Source organism: Xenopus laevis, chromosome 4L, assembly GCF_017654675.1.
Source record: "Xenopus laevis strain J_2021 chromosome 4L, Xenopus_laevis_v10.1, whole genome shotgun sequence".
Taxonomy (NCBI): Eukaryota; Metazoa; Chordata; class Amphibia; order Anura; family Pipidae; genus Xenopus; species Xenopus laevis.
Genome location: NC_054377.1, coordinates 125334604 through 125357209, shown reverse-complemented (window position 1 = coordinate 125357209; position 22606 = coordinate 125334604). Strand labels below are relative to the sequence as shown.

Genomic DNA, 22606 nt, shown 5'->3' with positions numbered 1-22606 from the left:
ATGCTTTTTTTAAATGTTTTTACCATTTGAAGCTCATGCTACATTTGTGTTAGGATGGGCTCACGTCTAGGACCACAGAGGATCTCTATTTGTGTAGTATACAATTGGATTTCTCAGACCTTATCTGTTATCTGTACTCTGTGCTTGAATGGCTGCCCTTATGGATACACAGCAGCTGGGTTACATAAACTATAGTTGTGTTTCTGAAGCAAACACACCAATTTTGCCAAGTACATTGTATTGTCTTTCCTTTATAACTTTTATTTTTTGGTGTTACTGTCCCTTTAACATGAGTTTGTGTTATTCTGCCAGTCCTTGGCACAGTTAAATGCTCTGATACACAGTGTTACAATGTCACAGCACTGTCCTGTAGGAGGGAGTGTAATAAAAGCTCTCCCTTGTCGCTGGCGTGTGACACGTTTTTCACACACCCCGCGTGCCTCTGCAGTGTTATTATCCAAACTCTTCATGGATGCGCAACAAAAGATGTCATTAGAGTCTAAATATAAACCGCATCCTCCCCACAGCTGGAAGTGTGTTTCAACTCCCCTTCTCTCAGGGGTATCCCCTATACTGTACAGCTTTGCCGTCCCACCAGCATAGCGCGACAATAAGGTCATTCATCAACGCGCCGCTGCATTTTATTCATATTCTTAGTTTAGTAAATCTCTGGCAGCTCCGGCACAAAGAGGAACAGGATGGCCAATAGGAAATCTGTAATATCAGTGTCTGCAACAAGGAAGTGAAAGCAATTCTTGTCTTTGCCATTAGATTTGTATTCAGTGAAATCTATCTGTAAAATGCAGAAAAAAACAATTCTTTGTCAAAGATATAGGGAGGTCTTTCAGTTAGTGCAGCCAGGGTAAAGTGAGAAAAGATGGTGGATTGAGCCTGTTTTTTGCACTTAGTTTAGAGAAGCAGATCCCGCCATTGAGGACCAGACCGCAGGAGCTGCTTCTTCTATAGTTTAAAGAAATCTTTTCTCCCCAGCCGCCCTCTTACCTTCTCTGAGGTGAGGGGCCTGGGAGCAGGTGTTGGACAGGACAGGTAGGGGCTGCTGTGTCCCCAGACTGGCTTGACATAGGGGCGTGACCCCGAAACGTTGCTCACTTCCGCAATAAACGTGCAAGGGGTTCCTTGCTTGCAGCAGCCTGTGTGCCGTGGATAATTTTCTATGTGTACCCAGACCCCTCCACAGATTTGTACGGGGGCCTGGAGCCTGACTAGAGCCAGGTCAACACATAAGGGTGCACAATGGAAGCCACAGGCCTCCGAATCAGCAGCAAAGAGCAGGGCAGGAGTTACAGGCATTAGGGGAATATTCCTAGGCAGGGTCAGACCGAGTTGGAGGGACACTGGGAAATAACCTGTTGGGCCTCAGCCCTTATGGGCTGCTCTGACCCAGACCCGATCTTCTCCTGACACCCTGACCTCCCCCCCTGGCCCCAATTGTGGCCACAAGAAAAGGACACAAGATACACGCTTGGAAAGGGGAGGCTGAGGGGGGGTTGCAGCTGGGGCCTGGGGGGGGGTTGTGACTGGGGCAGGGGGCCTGGTGACCTATCTCACACCAATATTGTGGTCAAGCATGTGCCACTTCTGCCTACCCCTAGTTCCAGCCCAGACTGCTACAAACAAACCTGTAAAGAAGGCAAATCAGAAAAGTGTACAGGGCATTGTGGGAACTGGTGTCCTGCCTTTACAAGAGCCGACTACCGCTACAGTGTTCAGTGGTGCAGACTGTCAGGACAAGCAGCGAAGCAAAGGGCAAATACTGCTCTTAAAAGCAGTTGCATTTACACATAGGGGCATACTGTATTTATCATGGGTCGAAGTTTGAAGTTAAAAAAAACTTCGAACTTCGAATTCAAAAAGACCAACCGAATAGAGGTCGAAGTGGTCCGCATTCGAATCGTACGATCGAAGGAATGGCGCCTTCAATCTACTTCGATTCGAAGTTATTTAACTTCGAACTTCGATCTCCCAAACTCCACAATAGCATTTATCTATCTATATATATATATAAATATATAAATATATATATATATATATATATATATATATATATATATATATATATATATATATATATATATACACATATACAGAGTAGACAAGAAAAAGGCAGCACTCGTTGTATCAAAAAGTGAAAAAAGTGTATTTAAGTTAAAAGTTCATTACATGACCTGTTAGTGGCAGAACATCTCTCCGCCTGCGACGTTTCGGGCCTGCAGCATGCCCTTTCTCAAGCATCCCTATGACTATGATCTGTATTTATTTCTGTGATACAATGTAGCAGCATGACATGAAGTAGGTGTGTTAGATTTGATTTTGGAATTCCCAGAGGTGAATTGCTTATGACTCTATGTAACAACAGGGATGGCAGAGAATGGGTTAAAAATGCTGACAGCTAATGAGCCTGATGTCATTTCCTGTTGAGATGTTTAAATGTTTGGCATGTGTTACTGACATTATCCTGTTATGCTTGAGAAAGGGCACGCTGCAGGCCCGAAACGTCGCAGGCGGAGAGATGTTCTGCCACTAACAGGTCATGTAATGAACTTTTAACTTAAATACACTTTTTTCACTTTTTGATACAACGAGTGCTGCCTTTTTTCTTGTCTACTCTGTATTTGTATGGGAAGCCTACGGAAGTCTCCCTAAAGGCACACCTGTGAAGCTGAAGATATAGTGAGTGCTGCTAAATACTTGTCTTTATATATATATATATATATATATATATATATGAACAGTGCAGAATCTCATGCATCTGCTCAGTTATACAGTATTGCATGATACACAATTCAAAATCATCCTGTTATGCACTTTCTGCAAGCCTGATCAGTATCGCTTCAAATGTATGCATGTCTGGAGATGGGATTTAAATCCATGTTAATCCCTATACATTGTGTTTTTCAGGGTGGGAGGACTACATTTAGGAGCTGTGGGCAGGTACTTTGATGGGTAACATCTTCATCTGGGAGATGTATTCTAGTGCCTAGTGAACCAGCAAACTCATCAAGGTATTTCATTGATCCGGGTGAAAGCAGAGATCAAGGCGAATCCTTCTGAGGTGTTCTGAGGGGTTTATTAAAGTTCAGAAAGTAGAACTGCAATAACTAATAGATCTGAATCATTTTACTCACTACCTGAATGCATGATGTCTCTCGTGCTGCGACAGTGCATTCTAGGACCCCAGAGCTTTTCTTGTACCTTCACTATTTTCTTTTTTTTTGTTCTGACACACATTGCCAAGGCAGGTATCAGGTATCTTGGGGCCTCACACAACTAGTGATGGGCGAATTTGCGTCGAATTTGTATATATATATATACAACTCTAAGAACTATCAGTGTATTCTGCTAATTTTATATAAAAAAAAAAAAATATGGAACATTTAAACTATCCCATGAGGGATTTTTACATGGCATATTTATACATATTGATTGGTGATCGCTAGAGCTGGTGAATCTATTTATAATCTATCAAGCATCTATCTATACACACACTTAAATAATAGCAAGTGATTATTTTTCATATTGTGCATATTGATTCTGTTACTGCAATTTATTCCATTCCCCCCCCTTATACTTTCCAGTGAGAAGTCAAAGCACCAAAAAATTATAGACTTCTGTGTGCTTACAGATTCTCAAAAACAATTACTGCCTGAGGATTCATGAGAACTCTCAACAGTTTAAGCATTTCCATATGATTTAGTTAACCAAGTTCTTGCACTGCCGGCAAATAATCACCTTTGCTTGTTTAAGGAAGTTTCATGATTAAAACAAACCAGAGTGCTGATTAGAGTTAACATTTGCGTAGTAATATTCACCTAATTTTTGCGCATGGGTTATAATGGGATAAATGTTTGCAAAATATAAACAAACTGTTATTGAATCTGCTCGCTTGAGTTAAGGTGAACCTTTTGTAATTACTTTTTTTTCTTGAACTGTTGGGTGATAGGAACACGCTAATTTAAACACAGCTAGCAACTCTTCAACCGGAAGAATCTTTTTATAACTTGTTAGAACCAACCAAATTAATCTGTAGAGACACAAGATACATCATTTAATATATCCATGAAGCTATATCATTTTGACCAGTTTAAAGTGGACCAACTGCAGATATCAAGGACAAATTCAGATGGCCACCCATTTGGTTGTGTATAAGACAGCCCATTTTTATATCAAGACTAGGAAGTTTTATTCTTTCATGTCATAATAGGGTACAGTTCTTCATTGATCCTTGGATGGTGTCTATTAAAAGCAGGAATTAAACATATCCCTACTTAGCAAATCAGATCTTTATTAAGTATAAATATAACATGAGCATTTTCTGAAGCAGAGCCCAAATCTAGACAGTCTTATTGATGGCATTTACAGAAAGAACAGAAAACCAGCTGGACGCTGCACATGTTTCTGCTGGCACATGCTATTTATCATGCCTAGTTTTACATTTAGGGTCAAATTTGAGGATTTTCGGTTTAATTCAGATCTGGCTGAACTGGAATCTGAGGTTTTACAGCAATAGACTGCTACAGTCAAAGTGCAGTTGATTGTTAAAATGAAACAGATGTTCGCAGATACATTTTAGGTAAGGCGATATTTACACATTCTGAACATCTTGAACAGATACAATGATTATGGGTTCCAGAAGATCAGTGATTCTCATATCTCCTTGTTGACTAGTGAGGATATGGCCTTGCAATATGTTTTTGGATAAACGTCGTTGAGACCCTCTACTTAAGGCTGTGGGCAGCATGGTTTTTTTAAATGGCGACTGCTGCATAAATATGCACATTGGAAGACGGTTTTCAGCCAAGCATATTAAGGCTCCCATGCTGCAATGCACCAAATCGTGGTTTTGCATAATGACGCCTGGTGCACACTTGCGGACGTTCTTAAGTGGGTGTGCTGTTTCCTCTAACATTGCGTCATGAAATCACCTGATTTAATTTAGGCCAATAAGAGTTATTTCCTTGTTTTCTTATAAGATCCAACATGGCAGGTGTGTGCTCTCTCCAGTGTCGGACTGGGATGCCAGGGGCCCACCAGAAAACCTTAGACCGTGGGCCCACTTTACAAACTATTATTATATACTCACTTAACCTCTTTATTCTTTTATATCTACTTACTAATTCCATTGTTCCATTATTAAGCCTCTTTTTTCCTAAAAAGAAATAGGGATTGACCATGAAACAGGCCAAATGATTAGAAGCAAGATGCCCACTGACACCTGGGCCCACCGGCCCACCCGGACCAGCTTTCCTGATATCCCAGTGGGCCAGTCCGACTCTGGCTCTCTCAGTGTTGTTGCTCTACACAAATTCATAATTTTCCTCTTGCGGCATAAATTTTACACCATGCTTATATGGGTTGTTGAAAAGCATGACCGCAAAAGGAAAGTGATGGAAATTGGGGAGGAGAATGAGAAGCCATTCTGGGATAAATCAATCCATGAGCCACATTCAGTGCATTTGGTCAGATTTAAAGAGGCACCAACCTGACCTCTTTCATGACATTTCACAAAACATCCGTCTGGTAAGTATTGTCTCAAATAAATGTGTAAAAATAAAATAAATGCTGACAACATATCAATACATCTACAAATACAGAATAAATAAGCCAATCTGCTATTTCTTACTTTTAAACCAGTTAGAAAACTGAGCATGGGTGTTAACATTTTTTGCTCAGTATATTACTACATGTGCCACTATGCAACAACTGCTTTCAAACAAACAAATGTCTGTATTTTTTGCCATTTTCTTGGTCACCTGGTCAGACCCATGAAAAGTCACCGTAAACCTCAGCAAGTAAATAATCTATATATATATATTTATATATATATATATATATATATATATAATATATATATATATATACAGTCTAGTGCACTTTTGCCTTGTTGACAGAGGGGCTTCCTAGAAGCCCAATTCCATTTCATAGACATAAAAACATAAACGTTTTGTCACCTCGTTTAAAATAAATGGTACAATGTCACTCTTGCTGGTGTGCAGGTTTTTATCTGAGACAACAACACACTCAGTATAGTCTATATTTTCCATATATAGGATTCTTTGCTGTTTAAACAAAAAGTAAGCCTTTCCCAAACAATGCCACGGTACAATAATGTGTCTTGACCTTTATTTTTACACACCCAAATTAAGTTGAGGAATCAGTTCTGTGACCAAAAAACGGATTAAGATCTAATTACATGTCTGATTTACATTATGATTTTCTATTGCAGGAAGACATTACACATTATAAAGAGTTAATGAGACCCATCAAAAGCAACAAGGGGACCTAGCTCATAGGTGAACAATGTGGAGGAGTTACTGTCTGGTAATGTATATGCCTGGTTTCAGTGGTATTCTTTTCAAATGTTTTGATATGTGCCTATAACATTGGAATTGCATATGGGACAGCGAGCAACCTCCTAAACAATACTTTTTCAATGTCCGTATTATGCTCCTGTGGGAAAAACCAAGTATTGTATCGCCTCCACAAAATTCCCAAATGAAATTCTGCATTTGGTGTATCCCTACTAAACAGAGCAAGTACCAGTGATACCATATATCACAGTTCCGGGAGCTGGATCTTCAAATTGTATTAATACGTAAACTACATTTTCTCTTGCCTCAATCTGCCACAACTTCCCTGAAGATAATTTCTTCCACTCTATATGAGACTTTAGAAGGAGAATCCCAAGGCTCTCTTTAACGACCCTAAGTGCTTATGATGGAGAAACCAATCAATCCCATTGGTTCAGTGAACTGGAAGTGTGAAACCAAAAACGGCAAATCATATTTAAATCCCAGTAGGTTGTCAAACATCTACCATTCCAAAGCCTTTTTTCAATAAAGAGCAAACAGCTAGAATCAGGAATAGTTTAGGGCATATGATGTTGACATTAACGAATGTAATAATTGCAATAAACTGCATTGTCTGCACAACAAGCTTTGCCATTCAGCCATATTTAATTCTCCACAACAAAAATTTATGAAACCACAGATTACACCAGGGAGGGTTCTAGCATTCTATTTTGGACACAAGTGAACTTTGTGCAGTAACAACTCAAATCATACCCATGCTCTCAACTGCTTGGGGCACATTGGGTATTGTAGCAGATAAGCACACTGAAGGTTGCTTATCCATATCTGGTGTTGCGCACAAACAGCTTTAAAATGAAAAACCAGGCTATATGCCCTTCAGCAGTGATAATGATAGGTCTCATTCAAAGACACAGGAGGACATTTCTCAACAAAACGTCCATTGCTAAATGGTTCAGCATTGACTTCTGCCTCCAACAGTGACCAAATTAGCATGTATCACAAGGCAATTTTCAGTCATTTTGCTCCACTCTGAAATTCACAATTTCTCTGTCTGGAGGTCTGGTCAGTGATATATGTATAACTGAGTTGCAAGCTGTGCATGGCTTATTAGCAAGAGACCTGTTTCATAGTTAGGTGCATTGACATAACTTTACAGGAAGTGGAGATTAAGATTGCACTGGCTAAAAAAGCAATCTTAATGAAAAATATCTTAGTTAGAAAGTTTATGAGGCTCTGAAAAGATTGCTCTATGGGGTGGGGTCACATTGCTTCTATCAGTGCTTTTATTCATTCCCTTAAAAATGTGTCCAGAGGCCGCCCCTTTATAGTTGAGGAACTGTACTTTTAATTTCAAGCAGTCTAGGGGGTTCTTCACAGTGAGGACAGTGAGGTTGTGGAATGCCCTGCTGGGTGATGTTGTGATGCTGATTCAGTTAATGCCTTAAAGAGTGGCTTGGATGATTTCTTGAAGAAGCATAACATCCAAAGCTATTCTGATCTTAAGATCTTCACTTAGTATGTATGCATGCATGTATGTATGTATGTATGTATGTATATTTTTATTTGTAAAGCGCTCCTCGAGGGCAAAGGACTGTACAGTAAAACAATAAATTAGTAGTAACAAACAAGAGGTCATTGGAAAAAAAAAGTAACAATAAGTGCGTTATTAGAAATACAATTCACATAAATATAAAAAATATAATTACAATACAGATTAAGTGCTCAGTGTCAAGGAAACAAAAGGCTAGAGGACCCTACCCCGTAGGGCTTACAGTCTAAATGGGAGGGTAACATACAGACTCAATTCAGAGGGGTATTAAGGTGCTGTGGGTTACAGTTTGTTACACTGTTATATAAGTGCCAGTTCAGTTAGTATAAATAGTTTATATATGTGAGTGTATACATAGGTCTGTATAGGTTTGTAAGTTGAGCATGATGAACTTTTGTCTTTTTGCAACTCAAATAATGAAAATAATGGTCCTTCACTCATAGATTTCATGAAATAGCCTGAAGGTAAAGCAACTTCATGGCACAATCTTATGAGAAACTGGTACCCTGGATCTCTGCCTCCCAAACGTCCTAGCAACCAGTGCACAGACTTGTGTTTCTGTAAACATTCCTTTTTGGTACTACAGTTTGCACAGAGTGTCTGGGGTGTTTCAGGTGGCTAGCCAAATGGAGACTGTATAGGCTGGTGACCTGAGAGACTAGTTGAGGTATGTTATCTTTATCTATTGCACTGAGGTTAGTCTATGATATAACTAAGTTGCCATGGGTTGAGTAATTTTAGGGGGTTTTAACTTCTATCCAGTTAACTGTATTTTAGTGCTGTATAATGTATATATACAAATGCAAATGATGGAAGTTCTTAGAGAGCATGTATGCGTTAGTACACAGAAGTGGTAACTGGACAACACCCAACATCCATAATTATCTGTCAACAACAGCAACTAGATTACAGTTTACACATCTCATCCATACACAGAGGCACCATCATTGAACAGGCAGCTTCATGAAATAACCCTGGATGACTATCATGCTTAACCCCTGCCAAGTACCATGAACATGTCAGGACTTGCAGTTGGGCAGCCCACATCTTCTGTATTGGTTACATTATCCCAGGTTAGCAATTTGTATCCTTTATATGAAGAGCCAACCACGTACTCTAGCATAACACAATCTGGAGAAATACAGTGACATAATGATGCAAACTGGTACAAACTGTAGGAAGAACCTTGACAGATGGAGCACTAACTCAACCATATCTTCATATGCTTCACTTCTTTTATGTGCTTCATTCCTTGCACAGAACACACCAATTAACCTGAATTCTCCAACCACTAGTTAAGGTAGGAAAGGAGCACTGGGGACCAGAGAAAGCATCAAATACAGGTGCTCACAATAATACAGCAGGAAATCTGGTACAAGATGGTCAGAAATGAGTTATAGCAATCCAATAATAACAGGTTAACTTTGTAAAACAGACAACATCTCCCTACAATGGGGGGGTCTATACGCAAAGAAAGTATACTGTAGCTATGGCATTTATTATCCTCAACCCACTAATCTAGGATTACTGTTCCTTTAAAAAAACAAGTCTGTGTTTTTTAATTGTTGTCAATTAATTTAGCAAAAACCCATGTTTCTAGCAATTGGCATGCCCCAAATCACTAAAAGTCCTTATATGAAAAAAAACATGGGTCCCAAGCTTTCTGGATAACAGATCTAATACCTGTGATTTACAGATCTGCTTGCTAAGCTGTAGTCTAGATATCCCTTAGTGCTATTTATGCTGAGTAAGAAATGACAACACCAATGAACGTCATTTATTTACAATACTGAACCCAAGTCACAAGGCAGCTTTACCAACCAACCAACCAACCAACAAAAGAGAAAATTGCCTACTCTCTCCTATTTGTCTTCCTCCCACTGGTTTAGGAAGGCCCCACAGGGTAGTATTCGGTACATAGGGCCTGCCAGCCTACTACCTTTCCTGACATGACTCACCAAATGGGCAAATTGGACTAAATCTGTCAGGCCTTCACAATTTACTCGCAGATTTTGCGGGCACAAAACACAAAGACTGGTCCGATTTACATTTTGTAGTCAGGATGGAATTTTTTCCCCCCTCTGAGTCAATTTGGATAGGGTTCAGAAGTGTTTTTGCCTTCCTCTCAATCAGACCTGGACTGGGAGTCAAAATAGGCCCTGCCATTCCAAGTACAGAGAGGCCCAAACAACCCATTTACCAGCCCAAGCATCCCCCTACCAGCCCATTATATGGTAAATTTCTATGGAACCATACAGCAGCCCCTCTGGCATTTGCCAGAACCCACAGATTGCCAGTCCGGGCCTGCTCTCAATCAGCTAGTAGTTAGGCAGGTTTTATATAGACATGAAAGGTTGAACTTGATGGACATGTGTCTTGTTTCATGTGTCTACTTAAATTTCTGAAATCTGTATGTATACATTTTTCTACAGTGATGAATCTAGTACAGTCAAACAACAAGTCCTCTGCACCAGATTCAGCCAAATACTGAATCAGTTTAATGTAAACACAATCAACTAATTGACAAATTACAATCAGTACATGGAACTGTGGCACAGATATGGCATCCATTATCCGGAAACTCATTATCCAGAAAGCTCCAAATTCTGGGATGGCCATCTCCCATTGACTCTATTATAATCAAATAACAATTTTTTTTAAACAATCATTTCCGTTTTCTGTGTGTAAATAAAACAGTACCTTGTACTTGATTCCAATGAGGTACAATTAATCCTTATTGGAGGCAGAGCTAATTAATATTTCAATTATTTTGAAGTAGCCTTAAGGTATTGATTTGCAAATTACAGAAATATCCCTTATCTGGAAAATCCTTGGTCCCGAGCATTCTAAATAACAGGTCCAATACCTAATGCACAGAAGAGTTGGCGTATACATTTATTTGTGCACTTGTATAAATTTATAAAATTATTATACTCTTTTTTTTTTTCTTTTTTTTTAGTACCATTTGCATTAAATCCAATGCACAGTTTTCTATAACCCTTCAATCCCAACCCCAGGAAGTATTGAAAATGAGTGGCAGCTTCTTAGGAAACATTCCGCAATCACAATCCTATACAATGCACAGCAATCTTCTGATACATAGCAACCCATCCAAGCACTCTTAGCAGTCATTCGAAATAACCTCAAACCCTGCAGCACAAGTCTCTGACAGACCTAGCCATCTGCTGGCACTCGCAGAAATCTTATTACAAACGGAGCTCGTTTGGGAAAACTTTTATTGTATAGATTGTAGCCCTCCGAGCTGTTTTTTTTTTTTTTCTAACCTGGAAGAAGCAATAGGCGTGCAATAATAAACCATGCACTTAGATCGATATCACGGCTTGCAGGCATAAAAGCAGACATATCTTCTAGAATGTTATTGCATGCAGAATAAATTGCTGTATAAAACCATTATTACCATGCCAACTATATTAATTATGGAGCCCTCCTAATGCTGAGATCAGTGAAAACCTATGAAAACCAGTGGAATATTACATAATGCAGAGCAATAACAAACCAATGTAATGGATGTACATAAGCATGTTATAAAGAAAAAAATATATAGCAAAAAAGGGAAAGTTGCAATGAGGCTTTGACCACAAAATTCATACAGAACAAGACAAAAGGTTCTCAGTTTGAGTGCAGAAAGAAAAAACCACAGCATGATCATGTAAATAAGAGATAAAAGATAGAACACTAATAAATTACCTTCAGATACAGTGCATGACATGCAGGGCTATGTGCTATGTTGCATTTCACCGTACAACAAAATAATGTGTATATATATTTATATATATATATATATATATATATATATATGTACATACAGAATATATATTATAATTCAATTGTACCAGGCAATTATCAAACACCCAGGGGAATATTATGAAACAGAGCAATTTTGAAACTCCCAGGGTAATAGAAAGGCACACAGAGCAATGCAAAGCGCAGAGCAACCTCCTATCATGCAGAGTTAACTAATAGCATGCAGAGCCGTTTTATATGTCACAGAGCAACTGTATATTTGCCAGAGACACTGTACATCGTGCTGGGAGAGGCAATGCGACTTAGTTACGGCACTAAAGGGATTGAAGTCAGGTTAAAGGAGAAGGCAGCACACACGCTGGTAGCAGGTGGGACCTATCGGAGCCAAAGCACTGCTAGAAAGTATCTGGCTGCTTTTAAACATTCTCAATTAAACCAAATCAGCTGGAAAAAATGACTTTATAACATTCAAAGGAACTTTGCCCTATGATATTGAGAGACTCAATTGAATGAATACTAGGGGCAAGTGCTAAGATTGGAGAAAGGGGGTTTGTGGCTTCTAGACAGCCGCTAAGGGCAATTAGGTTGCCAGGAGCAGCGGAGAAAATAAGTGGCTACTTAGCCAGCGAAAGGGAGAGATGAGGTCTCCCCCAGGAGAGAAGACCTAATTCCTTCACAAATCTGTCTGAAACACTCTGCTGGTAGGTGACAAAAATCTGTGCCAAAATAGCATCTCTAGTTAGAAGGGGAGACAAAAATACCCTTCTGCACAAGGAGCATTAACCCTAACAGGGCCAGGGAGAAAAGGAGCCGACTGCAAACCTAGTGTATATCTATGTGTATCACTGTCATTGCCAATACCCCATGCAAGCAATAGTCTGTGATGAATGAGGATCTTTATAGGGCATTTTACTGAGGGAGGTGAAGAGGTGGGGATAATTATGAATATAGCACTGAGGAAAGTGATGAGTTGGGGATCATTCTGGGCATAGTACTAAGGGGGGCTGATGAGTTGGAGATCATTATGAGTATGTTAATGTTTCAGGGATTATTTTGAGCTTGGTACTCAGGGGGGTCATGACATGAGTTAGGGGTTCATTATTGGCATGCTACTGAGAGGGATGATGAGTTGGGCATCATTATGAGCATGGCCCTGAGAGGGTGATAACTCGGGCATCATTATTGGAATACTACTGAGGGGATTGATGATTGATAATATTTATAGGCATGCTACTGAGGAGAGTAATGAGTTGGGAATCAATGGTAGTGCAGGGGGCAATGAATTGTGGTTCATTATGGGCATATTAGTATGGGGGTATCATTTATGGAATATTATGGCCATGCCACTGAGGGGAGTGATGAGTTGTAGTTCTTTACAAACATGCTACTGAGGGAAGCGATGAGTTGGGGATCATTATGGGCATTTTACTGGGGGGTTGACAACTAATCTTTACAAATAGAGTTGAAGGTAAAGGTGACACCAGATTCCCAACTTCATTAAAGCTTTCATGGGTTAACAAAGTAAAAGAAACAACATATCTTCCCCCAGATTTTTAGATGTGTGCATATAAACTCAGCAAGGGAGGGGAAATAATTTGATTGCACACTTACACCTGCAGCACAGAGAGTGCAGTGGTTTACCTGAGCCCCTCCTAATGTTGTTGTACAGGTATGTTGTAGGTATGGGACCTGTTATCCAGAATGCTCGGGACCTGGGGTTTTCCGGATAATGGATCTTTCCGTAATTTGGGTCTTCATGCCTTAAGTCTACTAGAAATTTATTTAAACATTAAATAACCCCAATAGGCTGGTTTTGCTTCCAATAAGGAATAATTATATCTTAGTTGGGATCAAGTACAAGCTACTGTTTTATTAATACTACAGAGAAAAAGGAAATAATTTTTAAAAATTTGGATTATTTGGATAAAATGGAGTCTATGGGAGACAGCCATTCCGTAATTTGGAGCTTTCTGGATATCAGGTTTCCGGATAAGGGATCCTATACCTGTACCACAACACCTACTGCAGCCCGTAGTACGAGATACAGTTAAAAAAAATGTGGCAGCCACAGGTTGCCAAATTCTATAACACAATGCCCAATTTACCTTTAATATGTAGTGGCTCCTCCTGGAAGAATGTATAGCTCCTTTATTCACCACGGAGGCCGAGTTCCACAGCAGCAGAAGCCCAGGCTCTTCCTTTCCACTCACAGGCAGATGTGTGAAATCTCAGAGAGAGCAGGACGATGCTGCGTTCTCCATGTGGTCTCCTCCACTTAAACCCCTTGTGAAACTTACAGCTTGGAACTGACACACAGACACGCCTACACAGGAGGGAAGGCGGGGCACCTGATAGCATCAGCAGCAAACTTTAAGCACCTCCCCTTTGCCTCTCATGTGCATCCAGCAGTGATGGAGATTCTGGGTACCAAATCCCTATAGCTGTTCCCTATATCTTTATATTGCCCTTGCAACGTCCCCGGGAAACCAACTAGATTTATTCTTGCAGGAATAACTCTCCTTATACATGGATCAAAGGCAAATAGCATTGAGCGTGGATAATGGGGCAGGGAGTCAGGCATGCTGGAGGAGGGGATGGTAGGCATGGATAAAGAAAGGCAGGCTTTCTGCTAGCCAGAGAAGTGAAATATAAGGGAGGGGGATTATATGCTGCCGTGCTGCCTCTTTCAATCACATTGAACATTTTGTTTTGCTGTTGCTTCAGGTTCTGCAAATCGGCGGAGGCTGAACAAAGACAAACACAAAGTGCTGCAATCAGAAAGTAGCCCACATCAAACACAGGGAGGAAGCCTTCAGCTAAAAAAGGACAGCAGCCATCAGTTCAGGGTCAGCAGAAAAGTAGTTCCACCTAAAGATACCACTAGGAACCTCAAGAGGCTAATAAAGGTGGCCAAGCATGTTACAATGATGATCTTTCCTGCAACTATAGGAGCTGAATTTACAGGAAGAAACAAAAGAATTCTACCTATATCTGACGATTCAGCACTAACTTTGTCAAAGTTTTGTACAATAATATCTGTGAATGTATGACCACCTTAAGGAGGCCAAGGTGAAAGGCCACATACCTAAGGCCCTTATGGCTGATACTCCTGCTTCCTTACAAGCACCCAGGTTGCATCAGTGGCAGAACTGGGAAAGTCGGGGTGTCCATGTCTCCAGGGCTGGTCCTATCAAATGTGGGGCCCAATTGGGACCATGTTGGCGGGGCCCCTAGACAAAGTGTTGCTGGCTACTGACACACCAAGTATTTAGGAAAATAAGGGCATACAGGCACAAAATAGAAAGGAAAGGGGCAGTGCGGGGCCCCCAGAGGTGCGGGGCCCAATTGGGCCCAATTGGTCCAATTGGCCTAAGGCCGGCCCTGCATGTCTCCCCTAGATTCATATACTGTATAACTTGCAGAGCAACTGGTTCCCATTGTGCCATTCAGTTTTGCAACTGTCAGTCGGGGGGGGGGGTGCAAGTTCAATCTCACTCTGAACTGTTAGAGAAGTGCATAGTCCGAATCAAGCAACAAGCTATGTGGCAGTTGGCAGGTGGGTGATTAATTGAGGCGAGGGGCAGGGGAGTGGCAACTGGAGAGTGACAGTTGGTTGGAAAAAGCAGTGCCAGTGCAGGTACTGATGAAATCTATATGCAAAGTTTATAAGATCTATCAGTTATTTGGATTAAGTCCATACAGCTACTTGGTACTGGAGAAATCCTTGGTAGGTCCTGGTCTTGTTGGGCTTTTTGGTTGGACACAGAGCATTAACTCTTTACTACATTTTCCAGGCTCTGCTTGTGTTTTCATTGATTCCCAGCAGTATTAATACTTTTTTTTTTTGGCTAAATATAAAAAAGGACCACACTCTGTTTCTCCACAAAGAAATGTTTGATACAAGGTTCTTGGGGAAAGCCTAATCATGAAAAAAAAGATAAGAAAGGGTTAACCTAGGACTATGTGATGGGGTCAAGGAAAAGACAGAAGCCAAATGTATTGCCACAGATTAGCAGGAGAATCCGGGGAGGGTGTTAATTATAAAGGGCTGCCAGGGTGCTAGGAAGAATTTGCACAGTGTAAACGGGAGAGCAAGAGTTGATGTACCGCACTAAGAACAACATCAGCCCAAAACAACCATATCATCTGGGCTCCAAAAACAAGAAAACTTCAGGCAACTTCAGAAAAACTAAGCGTCGCGTATGCCATCCCCATGTGCCACCACCCTAATGTAGTAACTGAAAATACCTGATATTTCAGAACAGCTCAGTGCTCCTTTATCAAAGAATAAAACCATAATGCAAACCACAGAATGTAAACAAATTAAGCCACTATGCATCATTAGCATTAACATACAACAAAAGATTAAGAAACAATTAAACCTTTAGGCTACAAGGTCTCTAAGGTAAAAACTCCAAAGCATTCCTTCTGAAGCCCACACTGGTCCCTGTAACCTCCACATTTCAATATTAAATCTAATGTATAACCATGGCATGAAACACACAAATGTAATGGGGGGGGGTTCGGCTCAATGTAGGGCTAGGGGTGTTCTTCTCTTTAAGTTTCCCTTCTTGGAAATGACCAAGGTATAGGATCTATTATTCTTGGGACCTGAGGTTTGCTTATTTGCTTAACATGGACTCAATGTAACTTGGATGATAGGTTTCTGGATCAGGATCCCATAACTCCATGTCCCCAAAGCTAGTTTTAAACATACGATTAATCTTTTGTATATATATATATATATATATATATATATATATATATATATATATATATATATATATATATATATATATATATATATATATATATACTGTATATATGAGTATATATACACATATTTAAAATGAACATGGACATTTTATAACATTAACAGTGGGAATAGGCTAATGACACACGGGGAGAAGTGTCACCCATTGTAGTAGTGTGTTCAAAATAAAATAAGGACGCCAGGAGTTTATTTGCAAAAAAAGATTAATTGTCCAAGACAATGTCCACAGGAGTTTTTACTTACATCGAACAAGGCAAAGTAGCAGCACAAGATGATCAATGTCAGGACAGTCCAAAACAGAGACAGCACGATCTGACACCATGTGGAGAGTTAAAGGGTCAACTTCTCATGTGGTCCGGATCCCATAAAGCAGAAATGGATCAGGGAGAAGAATCCCAGCCTCATTGGAGCAATCAACTGGTTGAACAGATGCAGGTCAAAATCCACCCCTAACCAAACACTATATAAAAGTGTGGCAGGAAGTGGTCATAAGAATATGGTCAATTATAGAGATATAGAAATTAAGTAACAAGATACATGGGCATCATGCCCAACATCTAGGGAAATGAGGAAGTGTAGGGATGGTAATGAACCTATGGGTCCCTACAAAAGCTTTAATCTGGTGGCACCTCTATTCATTATGATATTAGCTGTCAACCCCTCCCCCATAATGATTCCCAACTCATCACTGCCCTCAGTATCATTCCCATAATGGTCACCCAGTCAACACATAATCCATATAGCTGCTCCCTATTTGCACCTCCTATTTGCCTCACATGTGCCACCTGCTGTGATGGAGATGCTGGGTACCAAATCCCTATAGCTCTCTATAGCTGCTTCCTATAGCACTCATTCCCCCTAGTGCTTCCCTGTGTAACTCGCTAGATACCTGCAGGCAGTGGTGTAACTAGATGTTACTGGGCCCCATAGCACATTAATTTTAGGGCCCCTAACATATCCAGAGGCTGTCCTGTTTTACCAATATATGTTGAAATTGCTCATTAATTAGGGTCTCATGGGGCCCCCTATACCTCCTGGGCCCCCCTGCAGCCGCAGGGTCTGCTTCCTCTGTAGTTACGCCGCTGCCTGCAGGGAATTCCTTAGTTAAATGTTGTAAATAAGGTTAACTCTCCTTTTACTTTCCACAAGAACTAGTTTCATAGTCTTTGTTTCAATTATATGTCATTATGCTACATTAGCCCCTTAATAATCTTTCCACTATAAGCTTTAATTCTGTTACAATTACATATACTCTGCTGCATATAGAGGGACTCATTTACACAGAACTATGGCTCAGTGACAAAGTGTACCCTTCTCTACAAAGGTTTCCCCGCCATAAATCTTGTTTTTTTTATTTCTTTGTCAGCAACCTCACCTGGAGAAATAGCGGCTACTTACTATATAACTATAACACCTACCATAACCTTTTCAAATATCTGGTTTACGCTCCACATCATCAACATTTAATCAGCCCCCTCATCTCACAACAAGCTGTTACATGAAAACATTATTGCATCACTCTCATCTTTTTTAAATTAATAACTATGGGTGTTCACCCCAAAACTCTCTCTAACTGACCTTGGGGCTCAGCTTCCTGCACAGTCATCATTCAGTCCAAACGTAACTAGCCGTTCAGGCTGAGTCATTCCATTTACTGTTTGCGGCCCCAATGAGCCCAACTCCATATTTTGGAAACATGTGTTCCATAGACTATTTCACCCAAGACACTTTGCACTTTTTTTTATATATGACGATTATAACGAATATTGTTGTTATAGGAAACCCGCCATGGTTTCTACATCTGGGCACCCTACACACTGCTGATGCATTGCTTCTGTTGTCAAACCTCTGAGCACAACCCTATTATCAGAGATCCAAACTTCTTCCTGGCTGTTCAGCATATGTACAGGTTTCACACATACTTTTGGTTCCAACTAGGGCAGCAAACAGAAAGTATAAATTTAGGGCCCCATTAAAGCATTATTTATATTCCATCAAGGCTGGATCCATGAATATCCCAGTGCAACATAAATATGTTAGGTTGTTATGAATATGTTAGTTTGTCACAGGATCCCCAAAGTGTACCCTTAAATAAGGTAAAAAAAAAGTGTCCAGATGGTGGCCATGGTACAAGCATTGCCTGACAGGGAAGTTCCTCACCCTCTGCTGATATGGAGCCCCATTCAATACATCCAATAAATTAAACATTTCAATGATTCTTATGCTTTTCCGTTCTGTAGCTTTGCTTTAACGTACAGCTCCTCTGGAGAGAGCGGGGTAGAACTTTAACCAAAACCCAAGACATTATTGGTGAGAAAATTATGGTTTCTGAAAGCTGGGGGGGGGGCAAAATAAAGTGAAACTCCTACATACTTGTTGCTCCAGGTGAGTTGGTTGAGGATATAAACCTATCCTGCACTGAGAGAAGGAATGAGCATGTACAGGAAGGAAATAAACTTCTGAGAAACAGCCGGGAGGAATGTAATGAGATGGTAGGAGGGCATGTGAGAGTGTGTGGGAATTAGAGGAAACACTTCTTCCCTGACTCCACACAGGAGACCAACTGTGAAAATTACAGAGTCTGTCACTGTCCCTATATTAATGACACAAGAGCTGCAATTACATGTACCACGCACAGGCTACAAGGGAGGGAGCACTGACATTCAATGTGCTTATATTCTGCTGCGTATACAGTTAAATAGGATCCTTCAGTATGTTGTGGGGCAGACATGAAACCCAAGTATTTCACATGGGTGTTTATCTGTAGGGATGTGTTTAGTGCTGGGGAAGCCCATGGCAAAATAGACTTTACAGGGCCCCATTATTTATATAAAGAACTGTCTATGGCCTATGACCCAATAGATGCTGTTGAACAACCAATTCCTTCAACCACAGGCTATTATTCCATGGCTACTTTAGCCTCCATCTTTACATACTATACCTGATATCCCACAGCCACAGTCCCTTCCCAGAGACAATTATCTACCAGCTACTATAGGCACCATCTCTTCCTACTATACCTGCTATCCCACAGCCACAGTCCCTTCGCAGAGACTATTATCCCACTGTAACTATAGGCACCATCTCTCCCTACTATATCTGCTATCCCACAGTCACACTCCCTTCCCAGAGACTATTATCCCACTGCTACTATAGGCACCATCTCTCCCTACTATATCTGCTATCCCACAGTCACACTCCCTTCCCAGAGACTATTATCCCACTGTTACTATAGGCACCATCTCTCCCTACTAAACCTGCTATCCCACAGTCACACTCCCTTCCCAGAGACTATTATCCCACTGTTACTATAGGCACCATCTCTCCCTACTATACCTGCTATCCCACAGTCACACTCCCTTCCCAGAGACTATTATCCCACTGTAACTATAGGCACCATCTCTCCCTACTATACCTGCTATCCCACAGTCCCTTCCCAGAGACTATTAACCCCACTGTTACTATAGGCACCATCTCTCATTACTATACCTGCTATCCCGCAGTCAAAGTTCATTCCTAGAGGCTATTAGCCCTACTGCTAATATAGGCACCATCTCTTACTACTATACCTTCTATCCCGCAGTCATAGTCCCTTCATCGGTAATATCTCATCCTGCTATATCTGCTCTCCCAAATTGCTACTATAGACACCTGTGAGCTGCCTTCACAATAAAAAACGGTAAATTTGTGACAGATAGATTTAGTTCTCTTTTCCTACCTGCAACTATTATCTTACAGTTAAATGGGTGTGAGTGGTGTACGTGACAATGTACTACAGAGTGATGCTAGTACTGTGTGATGCTGCATTCCATAATGTGCCAGAAATGAGAGGATTCCACAGAGAGACAGCAAATGTTCCCCCAGGAGTTTGGACAGAAAATAAACATAACAGCAACATGACATGTCGCTGCAGGAGGGGATGGTAATGAATAACTTGTTCACTCATATATCCTATCTAATAATGCTATATTTCCATACAATGGTAATAAAAGTGTCACACTGTATAATTATGCAATAATATCTTTATATTTGTATAACACTGCAAACGTCTTCTACATGGTCAGTAATTGGCCCCCAGTGAACGTATTTAGGAATGGAAAAAAATGATTGTAGAAATGATTAATACATTGTGTCTTTTGGGACCATTTCCCTTAATTCCATAATGTCTTTTTCCTAATGGAAGTGACTCATTTGTTCTAAATACAGCTATTCCTATTGGGTGGAATTTGGACAGAATGACTCCAGGTTACCCCTTGTTTACTTACTGAGACAGCTCCATTGATTTCTGAGGAATGTTTCCTGAGATAATTAAGCAGCAATGGCTTTCAATAAGGTCCAGCTGTGCCTTAATGGCCCATAGTTTAATGATGCTGAGTATTATTGTCTTGGTGATGAATATATGGTATGATACCTATTCTCTGATATAAACAAATTATTTAGTGGGATTGCCTGCTGATTGCGTGTTTTTTTTTTGTGATTATTTTAACACATCGGTCGTTATCCAATTAAATTTAGAATCTCAATTTGGTATCTGTGTGTATTTATTTTATGCATGTGTATTTAGATAGGCAGGCTCTATGAGTCTGCTCTGACTCATTGCAGTTTGCCTTTAGATAAACACTTGACTTAACCATGTAAGTGCCAGGGTAAGAAAGGTGTGCCAGTGTGAGATAGGTACAAGAGAAGGAAGGCAGCAGATCAGAGAAAACAACCAATGTGCCATTAGCCTCAACTTATCTGGAGAGAGGTTCAGTGCCTCTTTACCCAATTTGGTCACCAACACACTGGGCTAAGTTGGAATGGTCCTATCACTTCAAGCCCCAGCTCATCAATCCAATCATAACGTGGGCCTAGGCAGGCCCCTCGCAAAAGGATTGCATTGACCCTTTCATGTGGGAGTGTCTAATCTGCCCAATAGATATCTGGCCAATATCAGTCAGTCAGGACATCCAAAACACAGGCCCATTGGCAAAATTATAGTTTTCCCACATGAAAAAAAATCTTCAGAGGGGCCCTAACGCACTGTGATCTCTAATCACCCTCCTGTCTGCCCACTTCTAAGTCTGTCTATTTCCCATGCCAGAGTCTCCCAGCTGCATGCTCCGCCCTTCCCCGCTGCAGGTAAGAAAGTGACTGTGGAGGGGGATATTCTTTTCAGCTATAGAGGAAGAAGACCCTGCAGTCTGGGCCCACCCAGGCACCACATGACAGTGGACTCTGTGTCCTCTATATAGGAGCCCCCAACCTTTTTTCACCCGTGAGGAACATTCAGATGTAAAAAAAGGTTGGAGAGCAACAAGTTCCTGGGGAAACCAAGAATGAGGTGTGATTGGCTATTTAGTACCCCCTATGTGAACTATCAGCCTACAGGAAGCTCTGCTTGGAGGTACAACTGGTTTTTATGGAACAAAAAGTTGCCTCCAAGCCTGGAATTGAAAAAGAATTACCTGCTTTGAGGCCACTGGGAGCAACAGCCAATGGGTTGATGAGCAACATGTTGCTCACGAGACACTGGTTGGGGACCACTGTTCTATAGTAATGCCACTGGGTCAAGACTGCCGCTTTTATAAGCCTGTGTATGACCAGCTTTACAAGGCAATTTAATTTCATTAGGTATAAATATTGATGCAGTAAAATAAAATGTCCACACAATCAGCACATGATAGATGCCCCTTTAAAGTATTGTATATGGGTGATAGAAACACTGCTTGGGGAAATAATGCATTTCACACAGCCCTATAAAACCATACATTTCCATTCCTCACTGACAGTCAGTACACAACCCTGCAAAATGATTAAGAGTCTCTGCATGCTCTGTGCCAACATTTTGCACTTATTATTATTGTTATTATTATTATACAAAGTACTCAGTCCTTATTCTCATGCTGCCAGGCTTTACTGTATCAGATCCTGGTATTACAGGACTTCTTGCAATAATACGCATTATAGCAGTAATGAATTGAATGGTGTTAAGATCCTAGACACTAATAATGGACAATGAACAGGGTATAATGAAGGCAATTAATGAACAATCTGCTCTGTATAATGATGGGAATGAATGAACAATCTGCTCTCTTTAATTATCACAAGTATCTCCTCTCCACCAACGACCGTATTGCATTATATAATGAATTGAATTAGTACTATGGTGCTCAATGCCTGGGAACCCTTTGATGTTTCTATCTGTAT

The 22606-nt window shown here is 40.6% G+C and overlaps 1 protein-coding gene across 1 annotated transcript in view; it reads right to left on the bottom strand.

The window, feature by feature from the left end:
- Positions 1-13907, bottom strand: part of camkv.L (CaM kinase-like vesicle-associated L homeolog) — a 53538-nt gene extending 39631 nt beyond the window's left edge. Inside the window, 1 exon segment of the mRNA NM_001092783.1 lies at positions 13749-13907. The gene's annotated coding sequence lies outside the window, so the exon portion shown is untranslated.
- Between the last annotated feature and the right edge of the window lie 8699 nt (positions 13908-22606).